Source organism: Montipora capricornis, chromosome 9 (genome assembly GCF_036669925.1).
Source record: "Montipora capricornis isolate CH-2021 chromosome 9, ASM3666992v2, whole genome shotgun sequence".
NCBI classification, from domain to species: Eukaryota; Metazoa; Cnidaria; class Anthozoa; order Scleractinia; family Acroporidae; genus Montipora; species Montipora capricornis.
In genome coordinates this window covers 9,709,075-9,721,574 of record NC_090891.1, presented here as the reverse complement: position 1 = coordinate 9,721,574, position 12,500 = coordinate 9,709,075, and the positions used below count along the sequence as shown (strand labels likewise).

General features: G+C 41.5%; 7 non-coding genes and 1 pseudogene across 7 annotated transcripts; 4 read left to right on the top strand and 4 right to left on the bottom strand.

Moving 5' to 3' along the window:
* Positions 1-1,771: 1,771 nt before the first annotated feature.
* Trnak-cuu (transfer RNA lysine (anticodon CUU)) lies at positions 1,772-1,844 on the bottom strand. The gene has a single exon. It is a non-coding gene; the product is annotated as a tRNA-Lys (tRNA).
* Positions 1,845-3,201: 1,357 nt separating this feature from the next.
* On the top strand, positions 3,202-3,312 carry Trnai-uau (transfer RNA isoleucine (anticodon UAU)). The gene is made up of 2 exons: positions 3,202-3,239; positions 3,277-3,312. It is a non-coding gene; the product is annotated as a tRNA-Ile (tRNA).
* A 672-nt stretch (positions 3,313-3,984) lies between these two features.
* Positions 3,985-4,069, bottom strand: Trnar-ccu (transfer RNA arginine (anticodon CCU)). Its single transcript is given in 2 exon segments — positions 3,985-4,020; positions 4,033-4,069. It is a non-coding gene; the product is annotated as a tRNA-Arg (tRNA).
* A 1,051-nt stretch (positions 4,070-5,120) lies between these two features.
* Positions 5,121-5,194, top strand: Trnat-ugu (transfer RNA threonine (anticodon UGU)). The gene has a single exon. It is a non-coding gene; the product is annotated as a tRNA-Thr (tRNA).
* A 1,009-nt stretch (positions 5,195-6,203) lies between these two features.
* Positions 6,204-6,276, bottom strand: Trnak-cuu (transfer RNA lysine (anticodon CUU)). Its single transcript has one exon. It is a non-coding gene; the product is annotated as a tRNA-Lys (tRNA).
* Positions 6,277-7,634: 1,358 nt separating this feature from the next.
* Positions 7,635-7,745, top strand: Trnai-uau (transfer RNA isoleucine (anticodon UAU)). Its single transcript has 2 exons — positions 7,635-7,672; positions 7,710-7,745. It is a non-coding gene; the product is annotated as a tRNA-Ile (tRNA).
* Positions 7,746-9,565: 1,820 nt separating this feature from the next.
* On the top strand, positions 9,566-9,640 carry Trnat-ugu (transfer RNA threonine (anticodon UGU)). The gene has a single exon. It is a non-coding gene; the product is annotated as a tRNA-Thr (tRNA).
* Positions 9,641-10,888: 1,248 nt separating this feature from the next.
* LOC138017255 (uncharacterized) lies at positions 10,889-12,496 on the bottom strand (annotated as a pseudogene).
* Between the last annotated feature and the right edge of the window lie 4 nt (positions 12,497-12,500).

Genomic DNA, 12,500 nt, shown 5'->3' with positions numbered 1-12,500 from the left:
CACCAACCCATAATGCAACCCATTTTCCCCTTTTCATTGTTAATCGCACAATAACTTTCGGCATTCGTGGAAAAAGTCATTACTTTTTTTCCTACAACTTTGAAAAGGGGAGAGGCGGTAAACTGATACGTGCCATCCAGTTTCATAGAAATTTATGCCTAGATTGCTGGTTATTACGGATCTAACAGCAATATTAGGAAGTTGTGTTGTCTTTGTTGAACAAAGGGTGTTCCGCTTTGGCGAAATTTGACTTGAAAGCGTGCTCAATCTCGCAATTTGGGAGGAAAAGGAAGAGTTCTTTCAAAGGTGTGTACCTTGTAGCGAAAAAGTGAGTCCAAACACCTCCGACGGGACTTGAACCCGCAATCTTCGGCTTTCTTATTGCATTAGTGAGATCGCATCCTTTTCCCTAGACAAATCAAAAGATGATGCGTTTTATAGCATCTAATCTCGGCTTGAGCTTCGAGGTATAAGCTTAGACCTAATCGGCTAACTCGATGTTGTACCCAATTCAAATCTCCCTGCATTAAGATTTGTTGTGCATTGTATGTAGCAGTCATATTGAATTCATGATATGTAAATACCTTGAACAAAATGTTTTATTCCCAAAAGGGTTTGAATTGGATACAGTTAGCCTATTAGGACTGTCGATTTTGTCTGAGTTGGAAATTCGCCTGGGAATGTACACGAGCCCATGACTTCCGCATCTTAAAGCTAGCATTTCAGACTTCATTTTCAGACAGAGCTGAACCTATCTTTAACCAAGCTCTGCTTACATAGAGGCAGACACAATCGACGAGTTAGGGGGTGTTTACATGATACCGGTACGAGTTTCATTCTGGTACGAGTTCATCCCGGTTCTTACTTATCGCTCTGTATTTGTTTACATGATACCGGTGAAAAATCTCATACCAGTACAACTCATACCGGTATGAGTTCATCCCGGTAGTTGTACCGGATCGAAATTCTCATAACGGTATGAAAAGTTATACCGGTATCTTGTAAACGCTACATTGACTCCCATTCCGGTATGAGTCGTCAAGTCGTGGTGGACTGGGGCTATTGACGCAAGCGTTGTATTTCTAAATATTCGTCAAGATGGCGTCCGGTAATCGATGGACTTGGGATGAGTCGTCCATGTAAACGCGGTATGAAATTGACAACTCGTACCAGAATGAAACTCGTACCGGTATCATGTAAACACCCCCTTACTTCAAGTAGTAGGCTGCCATTTCGGAAAAGTCTGATTTTTACTTGTGGTTGCAACTCTTGACTTCATAAAAACTATCGCAAGAGGCTAACTAAAGGTGCAACGCGTTCGTCGTTAATGGGCCAAACGAAATATTTGATCTAAGGCAGCAAGGCCGCGTAATAGAGGTTTTGCATGGCACCCATGTCGCATGGCAGGAACAATAGATTCTTTTTCCCATGGGAACAAATGTTCTTTCTAATGCAAAACATTTTCATTGTTCCTGCCATGCAACATGGCTGCCGTGCAAAACCTCTATAGAACAAGAACACCAAACAAAAAGAAAGGACTCTTCAACCGCTGTCCAACTTGCATGTCAAATTCATCAAAATCCGATTACTTGCTGAAATTGTGTTTGGCACCGCAAGTGTTATTACTTCTGTTGCTTTAGGTCAGTTTCAGTTCTAACATCCGTGTTTCCCTGGAAATCTATCAAGTTGATACTCTACGAAAGCACAAAATTAATAAACACACAAAAAAAAACAAGAGGGTTTAGTCAGCCAATATTAAATAGAGATGCACCGCCCAACGTGGGGCTCGAACCCACGACCCTGAGATTAAGAGTCTCATGCTCTACCGACTGAGCTAGCCGGGCTCCACGCTTCATTTGTGTTGGCGGAACCTTCAATAACAATGTGACGGGTATGCCTGGGCTCAGTGAAGCATATCCACCCTGTTCGGTTCTTCAACTACTGCCGAGCATTTATTATGACAGTTTGAAACTTTTGAATGTCAATACCTAAAAGCTACCTAGGGCGTTAATCGTAACCCAGGAGCTCCTTAAAAACACCATGTTCAAGTCCTATTTACAAATATCTTTCTAAAAGTATTATCCACTTAAATCTATGAAACTATGTGAAAATATAAAATAAGTGACTGCTAAAATTAAAAAAAAAAAGAATAATAATAAAAAATAATAATAATAATAATACACTTTTTCTTTTTTGACAATAATATCCTTTGCTGAAATGAAATTCGTGTTATATTGCTCCTAAAGTTTATGTGATTACTTTAAAAGTGCGGGCAATATTAAGAGAGCATGATAAGACCGATTTTTGCATCTTTAGCAGGACTCCTTTAGTTCTTACTCTTGACCCGAGTAAATTCCTCATTTCCTCCTCCATGTCTGTGGACCATCCACCTAGCAGGTCAATAATGATGTTGTATTGTTGCACATCGTATCCAGGGTACTGTCGCTTTATCTCCCATCTTAGGGGGGCGTACTTGGCTGTCTTCTCCTCTTCCTTACTTGTTAGGTTATCAATCCATGGACAGCTCATCTCTAGTGCTATCACCTTCTCCTGTTGGTGGTCGATAAAACGGGCATCGATTCTGTTTGCTCTCACCTCGGTGTGCTCAGCATAGAGAGGGACATCCCAGTAGGCTTGAAACTGGTCGTTTTCAAATACCGGTTTGGGTTTTACTTGGGAGAACCATGGTGGGACTTTGTCAATAAGGTTTGCGTCCTTCAGGATCTCGAAGAACAGGATCTTCAAGGCGTTATTGTGCCTTTCCAAGTACTTGTTCTGGGCCAAGGTGGGACATCCAGCTAGAATATGCTGAACTGTTTCTGCTGATCTACTGCATAGCCTACATGCCACTTCGGGCTAATCGGATTCGCACCTTGTGACTGTAATATATTCGTGTTGGCAATAGTTGCTCGTAGAGCTCGATCACTCCTGCAACGGTGTTAGACGGACACAACGTCCAGTCCTTAAGCCAAGCAAAGCAGCCTGCTTTACTCAGACTTTCATCCTCCCACCTACTTGTGTGTAGCTTTCTTTTCCACCTATTTTTTTTTTGTAGCTTTCCTTGCCACACACTTGAATTATTATTATTATTATTATTATTATTATAGGTGTCGTGGGAAAGGACACTCGAAAGACAATTGAAGGGTCATCGGGAAACCACCGGGTGGTTCGTCGACAATCCACTCCGAGGCAACTGTAGTAGCTCCCGTAGCACAGTAGGTTAGAGCGTCGTACTTATAAGCAGTACTGGCAACAGTCACTTACAGTGCTAGGGTAATGCGAAGGTCGCGGGTTCGATCCCCGCCGGGAGCAAGCTTATTTTACAGACTACGACTCTGGTGCTGGGTTTAATGTCAAGTGTCAAAGCTTCCTTTGACCACAGACAGTCACAGCTACTTTCTCAACTTAATTATATAGCTGGTAGTTAATCCGCAATTGTTAGCATAGCTATTATTCTTTAATTCTTTAAACTGTCCAATTAAGGATTAATTTGGATAGTTTCATATAGGGTTTTCATTTAAAAACAGGCGAACTGTGCAATTTAGAAAATATAGGACAGTTTGTCTACGCCAATCAAATCCCGGAAAATACAATAGGTAATTGAGTACCATTCTGCCTCAATCCCAGCCGAAAAGATGATGACACCAACCCATAATGCAACCCCTTACCCCTTTTTCAATGTTGATCACGCAATAACTTTGGGCATTCGTGGAAAAAGTCATTACTTTTTTTTTTCTACAACTTTAAAAAGGGGAGAAGCGGTGAACTGATACGTGCCATCCAGTTTCATAGAAATTTACGACCGAGATTGCTGTTTATTACGGATCTAACAGGAATGCTGGAAAGTTGTGGTGTATTTGTTGAAGAAATGGTGCTCCGCTTTAGCGAATTTTGACTTGACGGTGTTCTCAATCTCGCCATTTGGGAGGAAAAGGGAGAGTTCTTTCAAAGGTGTGTACCTTGTAGCGAAAAAGTGAGTCCAAACACCTCCGACGGGACTTGAACCCGCAATCTTCGACTTTCTTTTTTCAATAGGAGGCCGACGCCTTATCCATTAGGCCACGGAGGCAATCTTACTTTCTATTAAAGTCGACTTGATGTACTGGTCAGCGGTAAAATATATTTCATTACGCTTCTTTGATCGAAATGACAGATGGTTCTTTGACAGCAACAGTGCTTTTCAAGTTTATGGAAGGACGGTGATCAAATCCCAAGGCTTAACTTCAGTAACAGTTTGTGCAGGTTTACGTGCAAGGCACCGTAGCTCAGTTGGTTAAAGCAGCAGTCTTGTAAACTGGCGGTCATCGGTTCAACTTCAATGGGTGTCTTGGGTTTTATTTAAGTTCAGGTGAGGTTTGTTGAAATATGAATTCCATGGCAATCATTCTAGTTGTGCATAATAACGTAAAGGGGAATGCATTAATGAGATCGCATCCTTTTCCATAAAGCATCTAATCTCGGCTTGAGCTTCGAGGTACAAGCTTAATAGACCTAATCGGCTAACTCAATGTTGTACCCAATTCAAATCTCCCTGCTGTATGCAGCATTCATATTTAAATGATATGCAAATACATGGAACAAAACGTTTTATTCCCAAAAGGGTTTGAATTGGATACAGTTAGCCTATTAGGTCTGTCTGTGGCATCCAGTTTCATAGAAATTTATGACCGAGATTGCTGGTTATTATGGATCTTGAAGCTATGCTGGGGAGTGGTGGTGTCTTTGTCGAACAAAGGGTGCTCTGCTTTGGCGAATTTTGACTTCGTGGCGTTCTCAATCTCGCCATTTGGGAGGAAAAGGGAGAGTTCTTTCAAAGGTGTGAACCTTGTAGCAAAAGAGTGAGTGCAAACACCTCCGACGGAACGTGAACCCGCAATCTTCGGCTTTCTTTTCCCAATAGGAGGCCGACCGCCTTATCCATTAGGCCACGGAGGCAATCTTACTTTTTATTAAAGTCGACTTGATGTACTGGTGAGCGCTAAAATATATTTTATTACGCTTCTTTGATCGAAATGACAGATGGTTCTTTGACAGCAACAGTGCTTTTCAAGTCTATGAAAGGACGTTGATCAAATCCCAAGGCTTAACTTCATTGGCAGTTAATGTAGGTCTACGTGCAAGGCACCGTAGCTCAGTTGGTTAGAGCGCCAGGCTTGTAAACTGGCGGGCATGGGTTCAACGCCCATTGGTGCCTTAGGTTTTATTGATGGCCAGGTGAGGTTTGTTGAAATCCGAATTCCATGACAATCATTGTAGTTGTGCATAATAACGTGAAGGGAAATGCATTAATGGGATCGCATCCTTTTCCCTTAGTAGACAAATCAAAAGATGATGCGTTTTAAAGCATCTCATCTCGGCTTGAGCTTCGAGGTACAAGCTTAATAGACCTAATCGGCTAACACGATGTTGTACCCAATTCAAATCTCCCTGCATTAAGATTTGTTGTGCATTGTATGTAGCAGTCATATTGAATTCATGATATGTAAATACCTTGAACAAAATGTTTTATTCCCAAAAGGGTTTGAATTGGATACAGTTAGCCTACTAGGACTGTCGATTTTGTCTGAGTTGGAAATTCGCCTGGGAATGTACACGAGCCCATGACTTCCGCATCTTAAAGCTAGCATTTCAGACTTCATTTTCAGACAGAGCTGAACCTATCTTTAACCAAGCTCTGCTTACATAGAGGCGGACACAATCGACGAGTTACTTCAAGTAGTAGGCTGCCATTTCGGAAAAGTCTGATTTTTACTTGTGGTTGCAACTCGAAAGATTTGATCTAAGGCAGCAAGGCCGCGTAATAGAGGTTTTGCATGGCACCCATGTCGCATGGCAGGAACAATAGATTCTTTTTCCCATGGGAACAAATGTTCTTTCTAATGCAAAACATTTTCATTGTTCCTGCCATGCAACATGGCTGCCGTGCAAAACCTCTATAGAACAAGAACACCAAACAAAAAGAAAGGACTCTTCAACCGCTGTCCAACTTGCATGTCAAATTCATCAAAATCCGATTACTTGCTGAAATTGTGTTTGGCACCGCAAGTGTTATTACTTCTGTTGCTTTAGGTCAGTTTCAGTTCTAACATCCGTGTTTCCCTGGAAATCTATCAAGTTGATTCTCTACGAAAGCACAAAATTAATAAACTCACACAAAAAGAAAACAAGAGGGTTTAGTCAGCCAATACTAAATAGAGATGCACCGCCCAACGTGGGGCTCGAACCCACGACCCTGAGATTAAGAGTCTCATGCTCTACCGACTGAGCTAGCCGGGCTCCACGCTTCATCTGTGTTGGCGGAACCTTCAATAACAATGTGACGGGTATGCCTGGGCTCAGTGAAGCATATCCACCCTGTTCGGTTCTTCAACTACTGCCGAGCATTTATTATGACAGTTTGAAACTTTTGAATGTCAATACCTAAAAGCTACCTAGGGCGTTAATCGTAACCCAGGAGCTCCTTAAAAACACCATGTTCAAGTCCTATTTACAAATATCTTTCTAAAAGTATTATCCACTTAAATCTATGAAACTATGTGAAAATATAAAATAAGTGACTGCTAAAATTAAAAAAAAAAGAATAATAATAAAAAATAATAATAATAATAATACACTTTTTCTTTTTTGACAATAATATCCTTTGCTGAAATGAAATTCGTGTTATATTGCTCCTAAAGTTTATGTGATTACTTTAAAAGTGCGGGCAATATTAAGAGAGCATGATAAGACCGATTTTTGCATCTTTAGCAGGACTCCTTTAGTTCTTACTCTTGACCCGAGTAAATTCCTCATTTCCTCCTCCATGTCTGTGGACCATCCACCTAGCAGGTCAATAATGATGTTGTATTGTTGCACATCGTATCCAGGGTACTGTCGCTTTATCTCCCATCTTAGGGGGGCATACTTGGCTGTCTTCTCCTCTTCCTTACTTGTTCGGTTATCAATCCATGGACAGCTCATCTCTAGTGCTATCACCTTCTCCTGTTGGTGGTCGATAAAACGGGCATCGATTCTGTTTGCTCTCACCTCGGTGTGCTCAGCATAGAGAGGGACATCCCAGTAGGCTTGAAACTGGTCGTTTTCAAATACCGGTTTGGGTTTTACTTGGGAGAACCATGGTGGGACTTTGTCAATAAGGTTTGCGTCCTTCAGGATCTCGAAGAACAGGATCTTCAAGGCGTTATTGTGCCTTTCCAAGTACTTGTTCTGGGCCAAGGTGGGACATCCAGCTAGAATATGCTGAACTGTTTCTGCTGATCTACTGCATAGCCTACATGCCACTTCGGGCTAATCGGATTCGCACCTTGTGACTGTAATATATTCGTGTTGGCAATAGTTGCTCGTAGAGCTCGATCACTCCTGCAACGGTGTTAGACGGACACAACGTCCAGTCCTTAAGCCAAGCAAAGCAGCCTGCTTTACTCAGACTTTCATCCTCCCACCTACTTGTGTGTAGCTTTCTTTGCCACCTTTGTTTTTTTTTTGTAGCTTTCCTTGCCACACACTTGAATTATTATTATTATTATTATTATTATTATAGGTGTCGTGGGAAAGGACACTCGAAAGACAATTGAAGGGTCATCGGGAAACCACCGGGTGGTTCGTCGACAATCCACTCCGAGGCAACTGTAGTAGCTCCCGTAGCACAGTAGGTTAGAGCGTCGTACTTATAAGCAGTACTGGCAACAGTCACTTACAGTGCTAGGGTAATGCGAAGGTCGCGGGTTCGATCCCCACCGGGAGCAAGCTTATTTTACAGACTACGACTCTGGTGCTGGGTTTAATGTCAAGTGTCAAAGCTTCCTTTGACCACAGACAGTCACAGCTACTTTCTCAACTTAATTATATAGCTGGTAGTTAATCCGCAATTGTTAGCATAGCTATTATTCTTTAATTCTTTAAACTGTCCAATTGAGGATTAATTTGGATAGTTTCATATAGGGTTTTCATTTAAAAACAGGCGAACTGTGCAATTTAGAAAATATAGGACAGTTTGTCTACGCCAATCAAATCCCGGAAAATACAATAGGTAATTGAGTACCATTCTGCCTCAATCCCAGCCGAAAAGATGATGGCACCAACCCATAATGCAACCCCTTACCCCTTTTTCAATGTTGATCACGCAATAACTTTGGGCATTCGTGGAAAAAGTCATTACTTTTTTTTTTCTACAACTTTAAAAAGGGGAGAAGCGGTGAACTGATACGTGCCATCCAGTTTCATAGAAATTTACGACCGAGATTGCTGGTTATTACGGATCTAACAGGAATGCTGGAAAGTTGTGGTGTATTTGTTGAAGAAATGGTGCTCCGCTTTAGCGAATTTTGACTTGACGGTGTTCTCAATCTCGCCATTTGGGAGGAAAAGGGAGAGTTCTTTCAAAGGTGTGTACCTTGTAAATATGGGACAGTTTGTCTAAGCCAATCAAATCCCGGAAAATACAATAGGTAATTGAGTACCATTCTGCCTCAATCCCAGCCGAAAAGATGATGACACCAACCCATAATGCAACCCCTTACCCCTTTTTCAATGTTGATCACGCAATAACTTTGGGCATTCGTGGAAAAACAACTTTAAAAAGGGAAGAAGCGGTGAACTGATACATGCCATCCAGTTTCATAGAAATTTACGACCGAGATTGCTGGTTATTACGGATCTAACAGCAATGCTGGGAAGTTGTGGTGTATTTGTTGAAGAAATGGTGGTCTGCTTTGGCGAATTTTGACTTGACGGTGTTCTCAATCTCGCCATTTGGGAGGAAAAGGGAGAGATCTTTCAAAAGTGTGTATCTTGTAGCGAAAGAGTGAGTCCAAACACCTCCGACGGGACTTGAACCCGCAATTTTCGGCTTTCTTTTCCCAATAATCGCATCCTTTTCCATAAAGCATCTAATCTCGGCTTGAGCTTCGAGGTACAAGCTTAATAGACCTAATCGGCTAACTCAATGTTGTACCCAATTCAAATCTCCCTGCTGTATGCAGCATTCATATTTAAATGATATGCAAATACATGGAACAAAACGTTTTATTCCCAAAAGGGTTTGAATTGGATACAGTTAGCCTATTAGGTCTGTCTGTGGCATCCAGTTTCATAGAAATTTATGACCGAGATTGCTGGTTATTACGGATCTTGAAGCTATGCTGGGGAGTGGTGTTGGTGTCTTTGTCGAACAAAGGGTGCTCTGCTTTGGCGAATTTTGACTTCGTGGCGCGTTCTCAATCTCGCCATTTGGGGGAGGAAAAGGGAGAGTTCTTTCAAAGGTGTGAACCTTGTAGCAAAAGAGTGAGTGCAAACACCTCCGACGGAACGTGAACCCGCAATCTTCGGCTTTCTTTTCCCAATAGGAGGCCGACGCCTTATCCATTAGGCCACGGAGGCAATCTTACTTTTTATTAAAGTCGACTTGATGTACTGGTGAGCGCTAAAATATATTTTATTACGCTTCTTTGATCGAAATGACAGATGGTTCTTTGACAGCAACACAGTGCTTTTCAAGTCTATGAAAGGACGTTGATCAAATCCCAAGGCTTAACTTCATTGGCAGTTAGTGTAGGTCTACGTGCAAGGCACCGTAGCTCAGTTTGGTTAGAGCGCCAGTCTTGTAAACTGGCGGGCATGGGTTCAACTCCCATCGGTGCCTTGGGTTTTATTGATGTTCAGGTGAGGTTTGTTGAAATCCGAATTCCATGACAATCATTGTAGTTGTGCATAATAACGTGAAGGGAATGCATTAATGGGATCGCATCCTTTTCCCTTAGTAGACAAATCAAAAGATGATGCGTTTTAAAGCATCTCATCTCGGCTTGAGCTTCGAGGTACAAGCTTAAATAGACCTAATCGGCTAACACGATGTGTACCCAATTCAAATCTCCCTGCATTAAGATTTGTTGTGCATTGTATGTAGCAGTCATATTGAATTCATGATATGTAAATACCTTGAACAAAAATGTTTTATTCCCAAAAGGGTTTGAATTGGATACAGTTAGCCTACTAGGACTGTCGATTTTGTCTGAGTTGGAAATTCGCCTGGGAATGTACACGAGCCCATGACTTCCGCATCTTAAAGCTAGCATTTTCAGACTTCATTTTCAGACAGAGCTGAACCTATCTTTAACCAAGCTCTGCTTACATAGAGGCGGACACAATCGACGAGTTACTTCAAGTAGTAGGCTGCCATTTCGGAAAAGTCTGATTTTTACTTGTGGTTGCAACTCGAAAGATTTGATCTAAGGCAGCAAGGCCGCGTAATAGAGGTTTTGCATGGCACCCATGTCGCATGGCAGGAACAATAGATTCTTTTTCCCATGGGAACAAATGTTCTTTCTAATGCAAAACATTTTCATTGTTCCTGCCATGCAACATGGCTGCCGTGCAAAACCTCTATAGAACAAGAACACCAAACAAAAAGAAAGGACTCTTCAACCGCTGTCCAACTTGCATGTCAAATTCATCAAAATCCGATTACTTGCTGAAATTGTGTTTGGCACCGCAAGTGTTATTACTTCTGTTGCTTTAGGTCAGTTTCAGTTCTAACATCCGTGTTTCCCTGGAAATCTATCAAGTTGATTCTCTACGAAAGCACAAAATTAATAAACTCACACAAAAAAAAAGAAAACAAGAGGGTTTAGTCAGTTATGACAGTTTGAAACTTTTGAATGTCAATACCTTAAAGCTACCTGGGGCGTTAATCGTAACCCAGGAGCTCCTTAAAAACACCATGTTCAAGTCCTATTTACAAATATCTTTCTAAAAGTATTATCCACTTAAATCTATTAAACTATGTGAAAATATAAAATAAGTGATTGCTAAAATAAAAAAAAAAAAAAAAAATAATATAATAAAAAAAAAATAATAATAATAATAATATACTTTTTTTTTTTGACAATAATATCCTTTGCTGAAATGAAATTCGTGTTATATTGCTCGTAAAGTTTATGTGATTACTTTAAAAGTGCGGGCAATATTAAGAGAGCTTGATAAGACCGATTTCTGCATCTTTAGCAGGACTCCTTTAGTTCTCACTCTTGACCCGAGTAAATTCCTCATTTCCTCCTCCATGTCTGTGGGACCATCCACCTAGCACGTCAATAATGATGTTGTATTGTTGCACATCGTACCCAGGGTACTGTCGCTTTATCTCCCATCTTAGGGGGGCATACTTGGCTGTCTTCTCCTCTTCCTTACTTGTTCGGTTATCAATCCATGGACAGCTCATCTCTAGTGCTATCACCTTCTCCTGTTGGTGGTCGATAAAACGGGCATCGATTCTGTTTGCTCTCACCTCGGTGTGCTCAGCATAGAGCGGGACATCCCAGTAGGCTTGAAACTGGTCGTTTTCATATACCGGTTTGGGTTTTACTTGGGAGAACCATGGTGGGACTTTGTCAATAAGGTTTGCGTCCTTCAGGATCTCGAAGAACAGGATCTTCAAGGCGTTATTGTGCCTTTCCAAGTACTTGTTCTGGGCCAAGGTGGGACATCCAGCTAGAATATGCTGAACTGTTTCTGCTGATCTACTGCATAGCCTACATGCCACTTCAGTAGCTGGTCGGGCTCGCACCTTGTGACTGTAATATATTCGTGTTGGCAATAGTTGCTCGTAGAGCTCGATCACTCCTGCAACGGTGTTAGACGGACACAACGTCCAGTCCTTAAGCCAAGCAAAGCAGCCTGCTTTACTCAGACTTACATCCTCCCACCTACTTGTGTGTAGCTTTCCTTGTTACAGTGCTAGGGTAATGCGAAGGTCGCGGGTTCGATCCCCACCGGGAGCAAGCTTATTTTACAGACTACGACTCTGGTGCTGGGTTTAATGTCAAGTGTCAAAGCTTCCTTTGACCACAGACAGTCACAGCTACTTTCTCAACTTAATTATATAGCTGGTAGTTAATCCGCAATTGTTAGCATAGCTATTATTCTTTAATTCTTTAAACTGTCCAATTGAGGATTAATTTGGATAGTTTCATATAGGGGTTTTCATTTAAAAACAGGCGAACTGTGCAATTTAGAAAATATAGGACAGTTTGTCTACGCCAATCAAATCCCGGAAAATACAATAGGTAATTGAGTACCATTCTGCCTCAATCCCAGCCGAAAAGATGATGGCACCAACCCATAATGCAAACCCTTACCCCTTTTTTCATGTTGATCACGCAATAACTTTGGGCATTCGTGGGAAAAAGTCATTACTTTTTTTTTTCTACAACTTTAAAAAAGGGGAGAAAGCGGTGAACTGATACGTGCCATCCAGTTTCATAGAAATTTACGACCGAGATTGCTGGTTATTACGGATCTAACAGGAATGCTGGAAAGTTGTGGTGTATTTGTTGAAGAAATGGTGCTCCGCTTTAGCGAATTTTGACTTGACGGTGTTCTCAATCTCGCCATTTGGGAGGAAAAGGGAGAGTTCTTTCAAAGGTGTGTACCTTGTAAATATGGGACAGTTTGGTCTAAGCCAATCAAATCCCGGAAAATACAATAGGTAATGAGTTACCATTCTG